Genomic DNA, 16119 nt, shown 5'->3' with positions numbered 1-16119 from the left:
ACTCAAAATATACTACAAGGAAATAGATCAGATTATTTTTGTGACTAAAGTCTTCACAGAAAATGAAAATGTATGAATGTCCACATCGGAAACTAATTTCAGCATTTCAAATCTAAGATCGATTCAGTTAAGTAACATTGTCCGAAAATCTATCCTTTAAGGCGTATTTGGTGATACCCTGTGTGATATCTCGACAATTACTGTCCTTTGATTCAGTTCTCCTAATCTTTGCTTTTGCAATTTCATTTATTTTCATATCGCTAGTTTTTATTATAGAGGGAAGACGGGACGTAGGCAAACAACATTACTGCAATATGGGAAGTCGCGTGCAACTCTATTCTAAAAAAAATACACCCAGGAATAAAATGTCCAACGGAAAAGATTATATGGTGCTAACGTGTCCACTAAATCTTGTGATATGTGAACAAAGGTGGGGCGGTCGGATGCAATGAAGAATATCAAAGCAGATCAAGAAGAAAATGTACCTGTTGTAGGTGTGGTAGTGACAGTCCCTTGAGTCGACGAAGTGGTGCCGCTACTACCAGATGTTGTTTCGCCTGGTATGGAAGTAGTACTAGATGCAGTGGATGTGGCCGACGTGCTTGTAGTCTGCTGTGTACTTGTACTTGGAGAAGAGGTGGTTGTTTGACTAGTAGATGTCGTTAAAGGAGACGATGTGGTTGGAACCGAAGTTGCTGAGGTTTCCAATGTAGTGGAGATCGTTGGCGTTGTTGTCGCTGTAGTTGTACTTTCAGACGGCGTTGTTGTCGCACCAGTAGTGGTAATACCAATTGTACTCGTTGTTGCCGCCGACGTTGTAGTCGCTTGTGTGGAAGTGCCTGTAGACTGAGTCGACGTGCTTGTTGGACTGCTACTTGTCGTTATAGAGGAAGTAGTTGTCGGCAACGAAGTTGTAGATGTCACGCTTGTACTAGTTGATGTTGGTGACGTTGTTGATGTGGAACTAGTCTGGGAAGTAGTCGTTGTTGGGGCACTTGTAGAAGCTGTGAAAGAGACGATCGATTTGCAATGACTGCTCCCGACCACTGTATCCGTGACTTAATCACTATCAATTAGGCATATTTACTTATCGATTTGCAATGACTGCTCCCAACCACTGTATCCGTGTCTTAATCACTATCAATTAGGCATATTTACTTCACATTTTAATATCTCAACCTGGCGATTGTATTACTATGTATGAAGGATATATATTTCCATGCACACTGAACACATTCACTGTTAAGGTGGAATGTGCAGCTTCTTTCAAATGTCAATACACATTTTAACTCTTTTCTATTTGCTCAATTTTTATCAGTAATCTCAATCACATAGTTAAAGGTTATATTCCTCTGCCCATTATGTACGATGCCTATTGGTTTTCGATCGATGAGGTTTATTCATTCTTTTCCAGATAGGCATCAAAGTAAACCAAATATGACAGATCAGGTCTTGATATTTCTAATTTATATTCATTTTTATCATACACACATTGCAGGAGGTAAATTATGTTTCCTTTTCTTTTAAGCATCCATTTGCTCCAATTAGTGTCATATTCATTTCATCATTCCTATCAGTTTATTCTCGTGCATTTGCAGGGGACAGGGACCCGACTTCCAAATTCTAACTTTGTAACATTTACCTTTCCAAATGTTCAGATTAATACAAACAATAATAACAAGTTAGTTCGTCTCAATCCTAAACTTACAACGAATATGTCAAAAATATCAACCAAACTACTTTACAACCAAATATGTTCGATGTCTTTGGGACGAAAGTCTTCAAAGAAAATCAATATCTACATGTGTCCACATAACCGTCACCAAGATATACTTTCCCCTTTTCGGATAAATTCGATTAGACAAACTTTGTCAGCAAATATATATCTACATATTATATCTTATTATATCTGTCCTGATTGGTTACCCCTAGACATCAATGTCCTGCTTTGATCCCATGTTAATAATCTCTGTTGTCAATGTCTATTTTCAAATCGTTTATTTGTGTGGTAGAGGGGCTTATCCAGACAGAATTACCGCCATTGTGGGAAGTAGCCTGCAATTCTTTTCTAATAATACACATGGGATTACAATATTCTCAAACGAAAGCTTACAATGGTGCTGACATTGTCAAAGAATCTAGTTCTCTGTGTACAAAATGTGGTTGCTGGTCGATTGCAATGAAGAATAAGAAAAACAGACCAAGAAGAAAATGTACCTGTTGTAGCTGTGGTAGTGGCAGTCCCTTGAGTCGACGAAGTGCTGCCGCTACTGCTAGTTGTTGTATCGCTTGGTATGGAAGTAGTACTAGATGCAGTGGATGTGGCCGACGTGCTTGTAGTCTGTGGTGTACTTGTACTTGGAGACGATGTGGTTGTTTGACTAGTAGATGTCGTTAAAAGAGACGATGTGGTTGGAACCGACGTTGTAGAGGTTTCCAATGTAGTTGAGATCGTTGGCGTTGTTGTCTCTGTAGTTGTACTTTCAGACGGCGTTGTTGTCGCACCAGTAGTGGTAGTACCAATTGTACTCGTTGTTGCCGCCGAAGTGGTAGTCACCTGTGTGGAAGTGCCTGTAGACTGAGTCGACGTGCTTGTTGGACTGCTACTTGTCGCTATAGAGGAAGTAGTTGTCGGCAACGAAGTTGTAGATGTCTCGCTTGTACTAGTTGATGTTGGTGACGTTGTTGATGTGGAACTAGTCTGGGAAGTAGCCGTTGTTGGAGCACTTGTAGAAGCTTTCAAAGAGACAATCGATTTGCAATGAATGCTTGCCCAAAAACCATATTTGATTCTTTTCTGACATTTAATGAGGCAAATTAACTTCCGATTTTAGTACCTCAATCTGCCGATTTTTAATTTTTCCTATAAATGAAGTCTTTGTATATGAACACTACACTTCTAAGGTGGAAAGTCTTGGTGCTCTCAATCTCCAATAGACATTTCTATTCTATTCTATTTACTCAATTTCTATGAGTAAGGCATATCATTTTCTCAGTCATGCAGTGAAAGCTTTTTTTCGTCTGCCCATTTCTTTCTGGCTATTTGACACAGACATGAAATTAAACCAAATCTAACAGCTCAGATCTAGATATCCCTAATTTACATTCATTTTGTCATACATAATACATTTCAGGAGGTAAATTATCTTTCCTTTCATTTTCAGCACCCATGCATTCTAAGTTTTGTCATTTTCTTATTATCATTCCAATCAGTTTTTGCACACGCACTACACATTGGAATAAATCTTGCATTGTCAAAGCTAACTTATTCTCAGATTTACTTTTCCAAAGGTCTATATTAATATAAAGAATTGATTCTTCTTAGTCTCAGTGTTACGTTACAAACCATACGTTACAAATTTGGGTTCGAGTCTCGGATTCTGCCAATGTGGGTATGTGAGAAAGCTTGCCAGTAGTTTCTCGTATGTAGGTGGTTCTTTCCGGTGTTTACCCGGGTTCTTCCTTTATATTAATACTGGCCGCCATGTAAAGCCTATCGGGTACTGAAAATGGCGATAAACGACACAACAACAACAACAATACGTAACAAATTCGACTCAAAATATACTACAAGGAAATAGATCAGATTACTTTTGTGACTAAAGTCTTCAAAGAAAATGAAAATGTATGAATGTCCACATCGGAAAATAATTGCAGCATCTCAAATATGTGATCGATTCAGTTAAGTAACATTGTCCGAATATCTATCCTTTAAGCCGTATTTGGTGATACCCTGTGTGATATCTCGACAATTACTGTCCTTTGATTCAATTCTGCTAATCTTTGCTTTTGCAATTTCATTTATTTTCATATCGCTAGTTTTTATTATAGAGGGAAGACGGGACGTAGGCAAACAGCATTACTGCAATATGGGAAGTCGCGTGCAACTCTATTCTAAAAAAAATACACCCAGGAATAAAATATGTCCATCGAAAAAGATTATATGGTGCTAACATGTCCACTAAATCTTGTGATATGTGAACAAAGGTGGGTCGGTCGGATGCAATGAAGAATATCAAAGCAGATCAAGAAGAAAATGTACCTGTTGTAGGTGTGGTAGTGACAGTCCCTTGAGTCGACGAAGTGGTGCCGCTACTACTAGTTGTTGTTTCGCTTGGTATGGAAGTAGTACTAGATGCAGTGGATGTGTCCGACGTGCTTGTAGTCTGTGGTGTACTTGTACTTGGAGAAGAGGTGGTTGTTTGACTAGTAGATGTCGTTAAAGGAGACGATGTGGTTGGAACCGAAGTTGTTGAGGTTTCCAATGTAGTGGAGATCGTTGGCGTTGTTGTCGCTGTAGTTGTACTTTCAGACGGCGTTGTTGTCGCACCAGTAGTGGTATTACCAATTGTACTCGTTGTTGCCGCCGACGTTGTAGTCGCTTGTGTGGAAGTGCCTGTAGACTGAGTCGACGTGCTTGTTGGAATGCTACTTGTCGTTATAGAGGAAGTAGTTGTCGGCAACGAAGTTGTAGATGTCTCGCTTGTACTAGTTGATGTTGGTGACGTTGTTGATGTGGAACTAATCTGGGAAGTAGTCGTTGTTGGAGCACTTGTAGAAGCTGTGAAAGAGACGATCGATTTGCAATGACTGCTCCCAACCACTGTATCCGTGTCTTAATCACTATCAATTAGGCATATTTACTTCACATTTTAATATCTCAACCTGGCGATTGTATTACTATGTATGAAGGATATATATTTCCATGCACACTGAACACATTCACTGTTAAGGTGGAATGTGCAGCTTCTTTCAAATGTCAATACACATTTTAACTCTTTTCTATTTGCTCAATTTTTATCAGTAATCTCAATCACATAGTTAAAGGTTATATTCCTCTGCCCATTATGTACGATGCCTATTGGTTTTCGATCGATGAGGTTTATTCATTCTTTTCCAGATAGGCATCAAAGTAAACCAAATATGACAGATCAGGTCTTGATATTTCTAATTTATATTCATTTTTATCATACACACATTGCAGGAGGTAAATTATGTTTCCTTTTCTTTTAAGCATCCATTTGCTCCAATTAGTGTCATATTCATTTCATCATTCCTATCAGTTTATTCTCGTGCATTTGCAGGGGACAGGGACCCGACTTCCAAATTCTAACTTTGTAACATTTACCTTTCCAAATGTTCAGATTAATACAAACAATAATAACAAGTTAGTTCGTCTCAATCCTAAACTTACAACGAATATGTCAAAAATATCAACCAAACTACTTTACAACCAAATATGTTCGATGTCTTTGGGACGAAAGTCTTCAAAGAAAATCAATATCTACATGTGTCCACATAACCGTCGCCAAGATATACTTTCCCCTTTTCAGATAAATTCGATTAGACAAACTTTGTCAGCAAATATATATCTACATATTATATCTTATTATATCTGTCCTGATTGGTTACCCCTAGACATCAATGTCCTGCTTTGATCCCATGTTAATAATCTCTGTTGTCAATGTCTATTTTCAAATCGTTTATTTGTGTGGTAGAGGGGCTTATCCAGACAGAATTACCGCCATTGTGGGAAGTAGCCTGCAATTCTTTTCTAATAATACACATGGGATTACAATATTCTCAAACGAAAGCTTACAATGGTGCTGACATTGTCAAAGAATCTAGTTCTCTGTGTACAAATGTGGTTGCTGGTCGATTGCAATGAAGAATAAGAAAAACAGACCAAGAAGAAAATGTACCTGTTGTAGCTGTGGTAGTGGCAGTCCCTTGAGTCGACGAAGTGCTGCCGCTACTGCTAGTTGTTGTATCGCTTGGTATGGAAGTAGTACTAGATGCAGTGGATGTGGCCGACGTGCTTGTAGTCTGTGGTGTACTTGTACTTGGAGACGATGTGGTTGTTTGACTAGTAGATGTCGTTAAAAGAGACGATGTGGTTGGAACCGACGTTGTAGAGGTTTCCAATGTAGTTGAGATCGTTGGCGTTGTTGTCTCTGTAGTTGTACTTTCAGACGGCGTTGTTGTCGCACCAGTAGTGGTAGTACCAATTGTACTCGTTGTTGCCGCCGAAGTGGTAGTCACCTGTGTGGAAGTGCCTGTAGACTGAGTCGACGTGCTTGTTGGACTGCTACTTGTCGCTATAGAGGAAGTAGTTGTCGGCAACGAAGTTGTAGATGTCTCGCTTGTACTAGTTGATGTTGGTGACGTTGTTGATGTGGAACTAGTCTGGGAAGTAGCCGTTGTTGGAGCACTTGTAGAAGCTTTCAAAGAGACAATCGATTTGCAATGAATGCTTGCCCAAAAACCATATTTGATTCTTTTCTGACATTTAATGAGGCAAATTAACTTCCGATTTTAGTACCTCAATCTGCCGATTTTTAATTTTTCCTATAAATGAAGTCTTTGTATATGAACACTACACTTCTAAGGTGGAAAGTCTTGGTGCTCTCAATCTCCAATAGACATTTCTATTCTATTCTATTTACTCAATTTCTATGAGTAAGGCATATCATTTTCTCAGTCATGCAGTGAAAGCTTTTTTTCGTCTGCCCATTTCTTTCTGGCTATTTGACACAGACATGAAATTAAACCAAATCTAACAGCTCAGATCTAGATATCCCTAATTTACATTCATTTTGTCATACATAATACATTTCAGGAGGTAAATTATCTTTCCTTTCATTTTCAGCACCCATGCATTCTAAGTTTTGTCATTTTCTTATTATCATTCCTATCAGTTTTTGCACACGCACTACACATTGGAATAAATCTTGCATTGTCAAAGCTAACTTATTCTCAGATTTACTTTTCCAAAGGTCTATATTAATATAAAGAATTGATTCTTCTTAGTCTCAGTGTTACGTTACAAACCATACGTTACAAATCTGGGTTCGAGTCTCGGATTCTGCCAATGTGGGTATGTGAGAAAGCTTGCCAGTAGTTTCTCGTATGTAGGTGGTTCTTTCCGGTGTTTACCCGGGTTCTTCCTTTATATTAATACTGGCCGCCATGTAAAGCCTATCGGGTACTGAAAATGGCGATAAACGACACAACAACAACAACAATACGTAACAAATTCGACTCAAAATATACTACAAGGAAATAGATCAGATTACTTTTGTGACTAAAGTCTTCAAAGAAAATGAAAATGTATGAATGTCCACATCGGAAAATAATTGCAGCATCTCAAATATGTGATCGATTCAGTTAAGTAACATTGTCCGAATATCTATCCTTTAAGCCGTATTTGGTGATACCCTGTGTGATATCTCGACAATTACTGTCCTTTGATTCAATTCTGCTAATCTTTGCTTTTGCAATTTCATTTTTTTTCATATCGCTAGTTTTTATTATAGAGGGAAGACGGGACGTAGGCAAACAGCATTACTGCAATATGGGAAGTCGCGTGCAACTCTATTCTAAAAAAAATACACCCAGGAATAAAATATGTCCATCGAAAAAGATTATATGGTGCTAACATGTCCACTAAATCTTGTGATATGTGAACAAAGGTGGGTCGGTCGGATGCAATGAAGAATATCAAAGCAGATCAAGAAGAAAATGTACCTGTTGTAGGTGTGGTAGTGACAGTCCCTTGAGTCGACGAAGTGGTGCCGCTACTACTAGTTGTTGTTTCGCTTGGTATGGAAGTAGTACTAGATGCAGTGGATGTGTCCGACGTGCTTGTAGTCTGTGGTGTACTTGTACTTGGAGAAGAGGTGGTTGTTTGACTAGTAGATGTCGTTAAAGGAGACGATGTGGTTGGAACCGAAGTTGTTGAGGTTTCCAATGTAGTGGAGATCGTTGGCGTTGTTGTCGCTGTAGTTGTACTTTCAGACGGCGTTGTTGTCGCACCAGTAGTGGTATTACCAATTGTACTCGTTGTTGCCGCCGACGTTGTAGTCGCTTGTGTGGAAGTGCCTGTAGACTGAGTCGACGTGCTTGTTGGAATGCTACTTGTCGTTATAGAGGAAGTAGTTGTCGGCAACGAAGTTGTAGATGTCTCGCTTGTACTAGTTGATGTTGGTGACGTTGTTGATGTGGAACTAGTCTGGGAAGTAGTCGTTGTTGGAGCACTTGTAGAAGCTGTGAAAGAGACGATCGATTTGCAATGACTGCTCCCAACCACTGTATCCGTGTCTTAATCACTATCAATTAGGCATATTTACTTCACATTTTAATATCTCAACCTGGCGATTGTATTACTATGTATGAAGGATATATATTTCCATGCACACTGAACACATTCACTGTTAAGGTGGAATGTGCAGCTTCTTTCAAATGTCAATACACATTTTAACTCTTTTCTATTTGCTCAATTTTTATCAGTAATCTCAATCACATAGTTAAAGGTTATATTCCTCTGCCCATTATGTACGATGCCTATTGGTTTTCGATCGATGAGGTTTATTCATTCTTTTCCAGATAGGCATCAAAGTAAACCAAATATGACAGATCAGGTCTTGATATTTCTAATTTATATTCATTTTTATCATACACACATTGCAGGAGGTAAATTATGTTTCCTTTTCTTTTAAGCATCCATTTGCTCCAATTAGTGTCATATTCATTTCATCATTCCTATCAGTTTATTCTCGTGCATTTGCAGGGGACAGGGACCCGACTTCCAAATTCTAACTTTGTAACATTTACCTTTCCAAATGTTCAGATTAATACAAACAATAATAACAAGTTAGTTCGTCTCAATCCTAAACTTACAACGAATATGTCAAAAATATCAACCAAACTACTTTACAACCAAATATGTTCGATGTCTTTGGGACGAAAGTCTTCAAAGAAAATCAATATCTACATGTGTCCACATAACCGTCGCCAAGATATACTTTCCCCTTTTCAGATAAATTCGATTAGACAAACTTTGTCAGCAAATATATATCTACATATTATATCTTATTATATCTGTCCTGATTGGTTACCCCTAGACATCAATGTCCTGCTTTGATCCCATGTTAATAATCTCTGTTGTCAATGTCTATTTTCAAATCGTTTATTTGTGTGGTAGAGGGGCTTATCCAGACAGAATTACCGCCATTGTGGGAAGTAGCCTGCAATTCTTTTCTAATAATACACATGGGATTACAATATTCTCAAACGAAAGCTTACAATGGTGCTGACATTGTCAAAGAATCTAGTTCTCTGTGTACAAATGTGGTTGCTGGTCGATTGCAATGAAGAATAAGAAAAACAGACCAAGAAGAAAATGTACCTGTTGTAGCTGTGGTAGTGGCAGTCCCTTGAGTCGACGAAGTGCTGCCGCTACTGCTAGTTGTTGTATCGCTTGGTATGGAAGTAGTACTAGATGCAGTGGATGTGGCCGACGTGCTTGTAGTCTGTGGTGTACTTGTACTTGGAGACGATGTGGTTGTTTGACTAGTAGATGTCGTTAAAAGAGACGATGTGGTTGGAACCGACGTTGTAGAGGTTTCCAATGTAGTTGAGATCGTTGGCGTTGTTGTCTCTGTAGTTGTACTTTCAGACGGCGTTGTTGTCGCACCAGTAGTGGTAGTACCAATTGTACTCGTTGTTGCCGCCGAAGTGGTAGTCACCTGTGTGGAAGTGCCTGTAGACTGAGTCGACGTGCTTGTTGGACTGCTACTTGTCGCTATAGAGGAAGTAGTTGTCGGCAACGAAGTTGTAGATGTCTCGCTTGTACTAGTTGATGTTGGTGACGTTGTTGATGTGGAACTAGTCTGGGAAGTAGCCGTTGTTGGAGCACTTGTAGAAGCTTTCAAAGAGACAATCGATTTGCAATGAATGCTTGCCCAAAAACCATATTTGATTCTTTTCTGACATTTAATGAGGCAAATTAACTTCCGATTTTAGTACCTCAATCTGCCGATTTTTAATTTTTCCTATAAATGAAGTCTTTGTATATGAACACTACACTTCTAAGGTGGAAAGTCTTGGTGCTCTCAATCTCCAATAGACATTTCTATTCTATTCTATTTACTCAATTTCTATGAGTAAGGCATATCATTTTCTCAGTCATGCAGTGAAAGCTTTTTTTCGTCTGCCCATTTCTTTCTGGCTATTTGACACAGACATGAAATTAAACCAAATCTAACAGCTCAGATCTAGATATCCCTAATTTACATTCATTTTGTCATACATAATACATTTCAGGAGGTAAATTATCTTTCCTTTCATTTTCAGCACCCATGCATTCTAAGTTTTGTCATTTTCTTATTATCATTCCTATCAGTTTTTGCACACGCACTACACATTGGAATAAATCTTGCATTGTCAAAGCTAACTTATTCTCAGATTTACTTTTCCAAAGGTCTATATTAATATAAAGAATTGATTCTTCTTAGTCTCAGTGTTACGTTACAAACCATACGTTACAAATCTGGGTTCGAGTCTCGGATTCTGCCAATGTGGGTATGTGAGAAAGCTTGCCAGTAGCTTCTCGTATGTAGGTGGTTCTTTCCGGTGTTTACCCGGGTTCTTCCTCCATATTAATACTGGCCGCCATGTATAGCCTATCGGGTACTGAAAATGGCGATAAACGACACAACAACAACAACAATACGTAACAAATTCGACTCAAAATATACTACAAGGAAATAGATCAGATTACTTTTGTGACTAAAGTCTTCAAAGAAAATGAAAATGTATGAATGTCCACATCGGAAACTAATTGCAGCATCTCAAATCTGAGATCGATTCAGTTAAGTAACATTGTCCGAATATCTATCCTTTAAGCCGTATTTGGTGATACCCTGTGTGATATCTCGACAATTACTGTCCTTTGATTCAATTCTGCTAATCTTTGCTTTTGCAATTTCATTTATTTTCATATCGCTAGTTTTTATTATAGAGGGAAGACGGGACGTAGGCAAACAGCATTACTGCAATATGGGAAGTCGCGTGCAACTCTATTCTAAAAAAAATACACCCAGGAATAAAATATGTCCATCGAAAAAGATTATATGGTGCTAACATGTCCACTAAATCTTGTGATATGTGAACAAAGGTGGGTCGGTCGGATGCAATGAAGAATATCAAAGCAGATCAAGAAGAAAATGTACCTGTTGTAGGTGTGGTAGTGACAGTCCCTTGAGTCGACGAAGTGGTGCCGCTACTACTAGTTGTTGTTTCGCTTGGTATGGAAGTAGTACTAGATGCAGTGGATGTGTCCGACGTGCTTGTAGTCTGTGGTGTACTTGTACTTGGAGAAGAGGTGGTTGTTTGACTAGTAGATGTCGTTAAAGGAGACGATGTGGTTGGAACCGAAGTTGTTGAGGTTTCCAATGTAGTGGAGATCGTTGGCGTTGTTGTCGCTGTAGTTGTACTTTCAGACGGCGTTGTTGTCGCACCAGTAGTGGTATTACCAATTGTACTCGTTGTTGCCGCCGACGTTGTAGTCGCTTGTGTGGAAGTGCCTGTAGACTGAGTCGACGTGCTTGTTGGAATGCTACTTGTCGTTATAGAGGAAGTAGTTGTCGGCAACGAAGTTGTAGATGTCTCGCTTGTACTAGTTGATGTTGGTGACGTTGTTGATGTGGAACTAGTCTGGGAAGTAGTCGTTGTTGGAGCACTTGTAGAAGCTGTGAAAGAGACGATCGATTTGCAATGACTGCTCCCAACCACTGTATCCGTGTCTTAATCACTATCAATTAGGCATATTTACTTCACATTTTAATATCTCAACCTGGCGATTGTATTACTATGTATGAAGGATATATATTTCCATGCACACTGAACACATTCACTGTTAAGGTGGAATGTGCAGCTTCTTTCAAATGTCAATACACATTTTAACTCTTTTCTATTTGCTCAATTTTTATCAGTAATCTCAATCACATAGTTAAAGGTTATATTCCTCTGCCCATTATGTACGATGCCTATTGGTTTTCGATCGATGAGGTTTATTCATTCTTTTCCAGATAGGCATCAAAGTAAACCAAATATGACAGATCAGGTCTTGATATTTCTAATTTATATTCATTTTTATCATACACACATTGCAGGAGGTAAATTATGTTTCCTTTTCTTTTAAGCATCCATTTGCTCCAATTAGTGTCATATTCATTTCATCATTCCTATCAGTTTATTCTCGTGCATTTGCAGGGGACAGGGACCCGACTTCCAAATTCTAACTTTGTAACATTTACCTTTCCAAATGTTCAGATTAATACAAACAATAATAACAAGTTAGTTCGTCTCAATTCTAAACTTACAACGAATATGTCAAAAATATCAACCAAACTACTTTACAACCAAATATGTTCGATGTCTTTGGGACGAAAGTCTTCAAAGAAAATCAATATCTACATGTGTCCACATAACCGTCACCAAGATATACTTTCCCCTTTTCAGATAAATTCGATTAGACAAACTTTGTCAGCAAATATATATCTACATATTATATATTATTATATCTGTCCTGATTGGTTACCCCTAGACATCAATGTCCTGCTTTGATCCCATGTTAATAATCTCTGTTGTCAATGTCTATTTTCAAATCGTTTATTTGTGTGGTAGAGGGGCTTATCCAGACAGAATTACCGCCATTGTGGGAAGTAGCCTGCAATTCTTTTCTAATAATACACATGGGATTACAATATTCTCAAACGAAAGCTTACAATGGTGCTGACATTGTCAAAGAATCTAGTTCTCTGTGTACAAATGTGGTTGCTGGTCGATTGCAATGAAGAATAAGAAAAACAGACCAAGAAGAAAATGTACCTGTTGTAGCTGTGGTAGTGGCAGTCCCTTGAGTCGACGAAGTGCTGCCGCTACTGCTAGTTGTTGTATCGCTTGGTATGGAAGTAGTACTAGATGCAGTGGATGTGTCCGACGTGCTTGTAGTCTGTGGTGTACTTGTACTTGGAGACGATGTGGTTGTTTGACTAGTAGATGTCGTTAAAAGAGACGATGTGGTTGGAACCGACGTTGTAGAGGTTTCCAATGTAGTTGAGATCGTTGGCGTTGTTGTCTCTGTAGTTGTACTTTCAGACGGCGTTGTTGTCGCACCAGTAGTGGTAGTACCAATTGTACTCGTTGTTGCCGCCGAAGTGGTAGTCACCTGTGTGGAAGTGCCTGTAGACTGAGTCGACGTGCTTGTTGGACTGCTACTTGTCGCTATAGAGGAAGTAGTTGTCGGCAACGAAGTTGTAGATGTCTCGCTTGTACTAGTTGATGTTGGTGACGTTGTTGATGTGGAACTAGTCTGGGAAGTAGCCGTTGTTGGAGCACTTGTAGAAGCTTTCAAAGAGACAATCGATTTGCAATGAATGCTTGCCCAAAAACCATATTTGATTCTTTTCTGATATTTAATGAGGCAAATTAACTTCCGATTTTAGTACCTCAATCTGCCGAATTTTACTTTTTCCTATATATGAAGTCTTTGTATATGAACACTACACTTCTAAGGTGGAAAGTCTTGGTGCTCTCAATCTCCAATAGACATTTCTATTCTATTCTATTTACTCAATTTCTATGAGTAAGGCATATCATTTTCTCAGTCATGCAGTGAAAGCTTTTTTTCGTCTGCCCATTTCTTTCTGGCTATTTGACACAGACATGAAATTAAACCAAATCTAACAGCTCAGATCTAGATATCCCTAATTTACATTCATTTTGTCATACATAATACATTTCAGGAGGTAAATTATCTTTCCTTTCATTTTCAGCACCCATGCATTCTAAGTTTTGTCATTTTCTTATTATCATTCCTATCAGTTTTTGCACACGCACTACACATTGGAATAAATCTTGCATTGTCAAAGCTAACTTATTCTCAGATTTACTTTTCCAAAGGTCTATATTAATATAAAGAATTGATTCTTCTTAGTCTCAGTGTTACGTTACAAACCATACGTTACAAATCTGGGTTCGAGTCTCGGATTCTGCCAATGTGGGTATGTGAGAAAGCTTGCCAGTAGTTTCTCGTATGTAGGTGGTTCTTTCCGGTGTTTACCCGGGTTCTTCCTCCATATTAATACTGGCCGCCATGTATAGCCTATCGGGTACTGAAAATGGCGATAAACGACACAACAACAACAACAATACGTAACAAATTCGACTCAAAATATACTACAAGGAAATAGATCAGATTACTTTTGTGACTAAAGTCTTCAAAGAAAATGAAAATGTATGAATGTCCACATCGGAAACTAATTGCAGCATCTCAAATCTGAGATCGATTCAGTTAAGTAACATTGTCCGAATATCTATCCTTTAAGCCGTATTTGGTGATACCCTGTGTGATATCTCGACAATTACTGTCCTTTGATTCAATTCTGCTAATCTTTGCTTTTGCAATTTCATTTATTTTCATATCGCTAGTTTTTATTATAGAGGGAAGACGGGACGTAGGCAAACAGCATTACTGCAATATGGGAAGTCGCGTGCAACTCTATTCTAAAAAAAATACACCCAGGAATAAAATATGTCCATCGAAAAAGATTATATGGTGCTAACATGTCCACTAAATCTTGTGATATGTGAACAAAGGTGGGTCGGTCGGATGCAATGAAGAATATCAAAGCAGATCAAGAAGAAAATGTACCTGTTGTAGGTGTGGTAGTGACAGTCCCTTGAGTCGACGAAGTGGTGCCGCTACTACTAGTTGTTGTTTCGCTTGGTATGGAAGTAGTACTAGATGCAGTGGATGTGTCCGACGTGCTTGTAGTCTGTGGTGTACTTGTACTTGGAGAAGAGGTGGTTGTTTGACTAGTAGATGTCGTTAAAGGAGACGATGTGGTTGGAACCGAAGTTGTTGAGGTTTCCAATGTAGTGGAGATCGTTGGCGTTGTTGTCGCTGTAGTTGTACTTTCAGACGGCGTTGTTGTCGCACCAGTAGTGGTATTACCAATTGTACTCGTTGTTGCCGCCGACGTTGTAGTCGCTTGTGTGGAAGTGCCTGTAGACTGAGTCGACGTGCTTGTTGGAATGCTACTTGTCGTTATAGAGGAAGTAGTTGTCGGCAACGAAGTTGTAGATGTCTCGCTTGTACTAGTTGATGTTGGTGACGTTGTTGATGTGGAACTAGTCTGGGAAGTAGTCGTTGTTGGAGCACTTGTAGAAGCTGTGAAAGAGACGATCGATTTGCAATGACTGCTCCCAACCACTGTATCCGTGTCTTAATCACTATCAATTAGGCATATTTACTTCACATTTTAATATCTCAACCTGGCGATTGTATTACTATGTATGAAGGATATATATTTCCATGCACACTGAACACATTCACTGTTAAGGTGGAATGTGCAGCTTCTTTCAAATGTCAATACACATTTTAACTCTTTTCTATTTGCTCAATTTTTATCAGTAATCTCAATCACATAGTTAAAGGTTATATTCCTCTGCCCATTATGTACGATGCCTATTGGTTTTCGATCGATGAGGTTTATTCATTCTTTTCCAGATAGGCATCAAAGTAAACCAAATATGACAGATCAGGTCTTGATATTTCTAATTTATATTCATTTTTATCATACACACATTGCAGGAGGTAAATTATGTTTCCTTTTCTTTTAAGCATCCATTTGCTCCAATTAGTGTCATATTCATTTCATCATTCCTATCAGTTTATTCTCGTGCATTTGCAGGGGACAGGGACCCGACTTCCAAATTCTAACTTTGTAACATTTACCTTTCCAAATGTTCAGATTAATACAAACAATAATAACAAGTTAGTTCGTCTCAATTCTAAACTTACAACGAATATGTCAAAAATATCAACCAAACTACTTTACAACCAAATATGTTCGATGTCTTTGGGACGAAAGTCTTCAAAGAAAATCAATATCTACATGTGTCCACATAACCGTCACCAAGATATACTTTCCCCTTTTCAGATAAATTCGATTAGACAAACTTTGTCAGCAAATATATATCTACATATTATATATTATTATATCTGTCCTGATTGGTTACCCCTAGACATCAATGTCCTGCTTTGATCCCATGTTAATAATCTCTGTTGTCAATGTCTATTTTCAAATCGTTTATTTGTGTGGTAGAGGGGCTTATCCAGACAGAATTACCGCCATTGTGGGAAGTAGCCTGCAATTCTTTTCTAATAATACACATGGGATTACAATATTCTCAAACGAAAGCTTACAATGGTGCTGACATTGTCAAAGAATCTAGTTCTCTGTGTACAAATGTGGTTGCTGGTCGATTGCA

The sequence above is a fragment of the Sinohyriopsis cumingii genome, chromosome 9 (assembly GCF_028554795.1).
Source record: "Sinohyriopsis cumingii isolate HCF-2022 chromosome 9, ASM2855479v2, whole genome shotgun sequence".
Lineage (NCBI taxonomy): Eukaryota > Metazoa > Mollusca > Bivalvia > Unionida > Unionidae > Sinohyriopsis > Sinohyriopsis cumingii.
Note: the sequence above shows the minus strand (reverse complement) of the source record.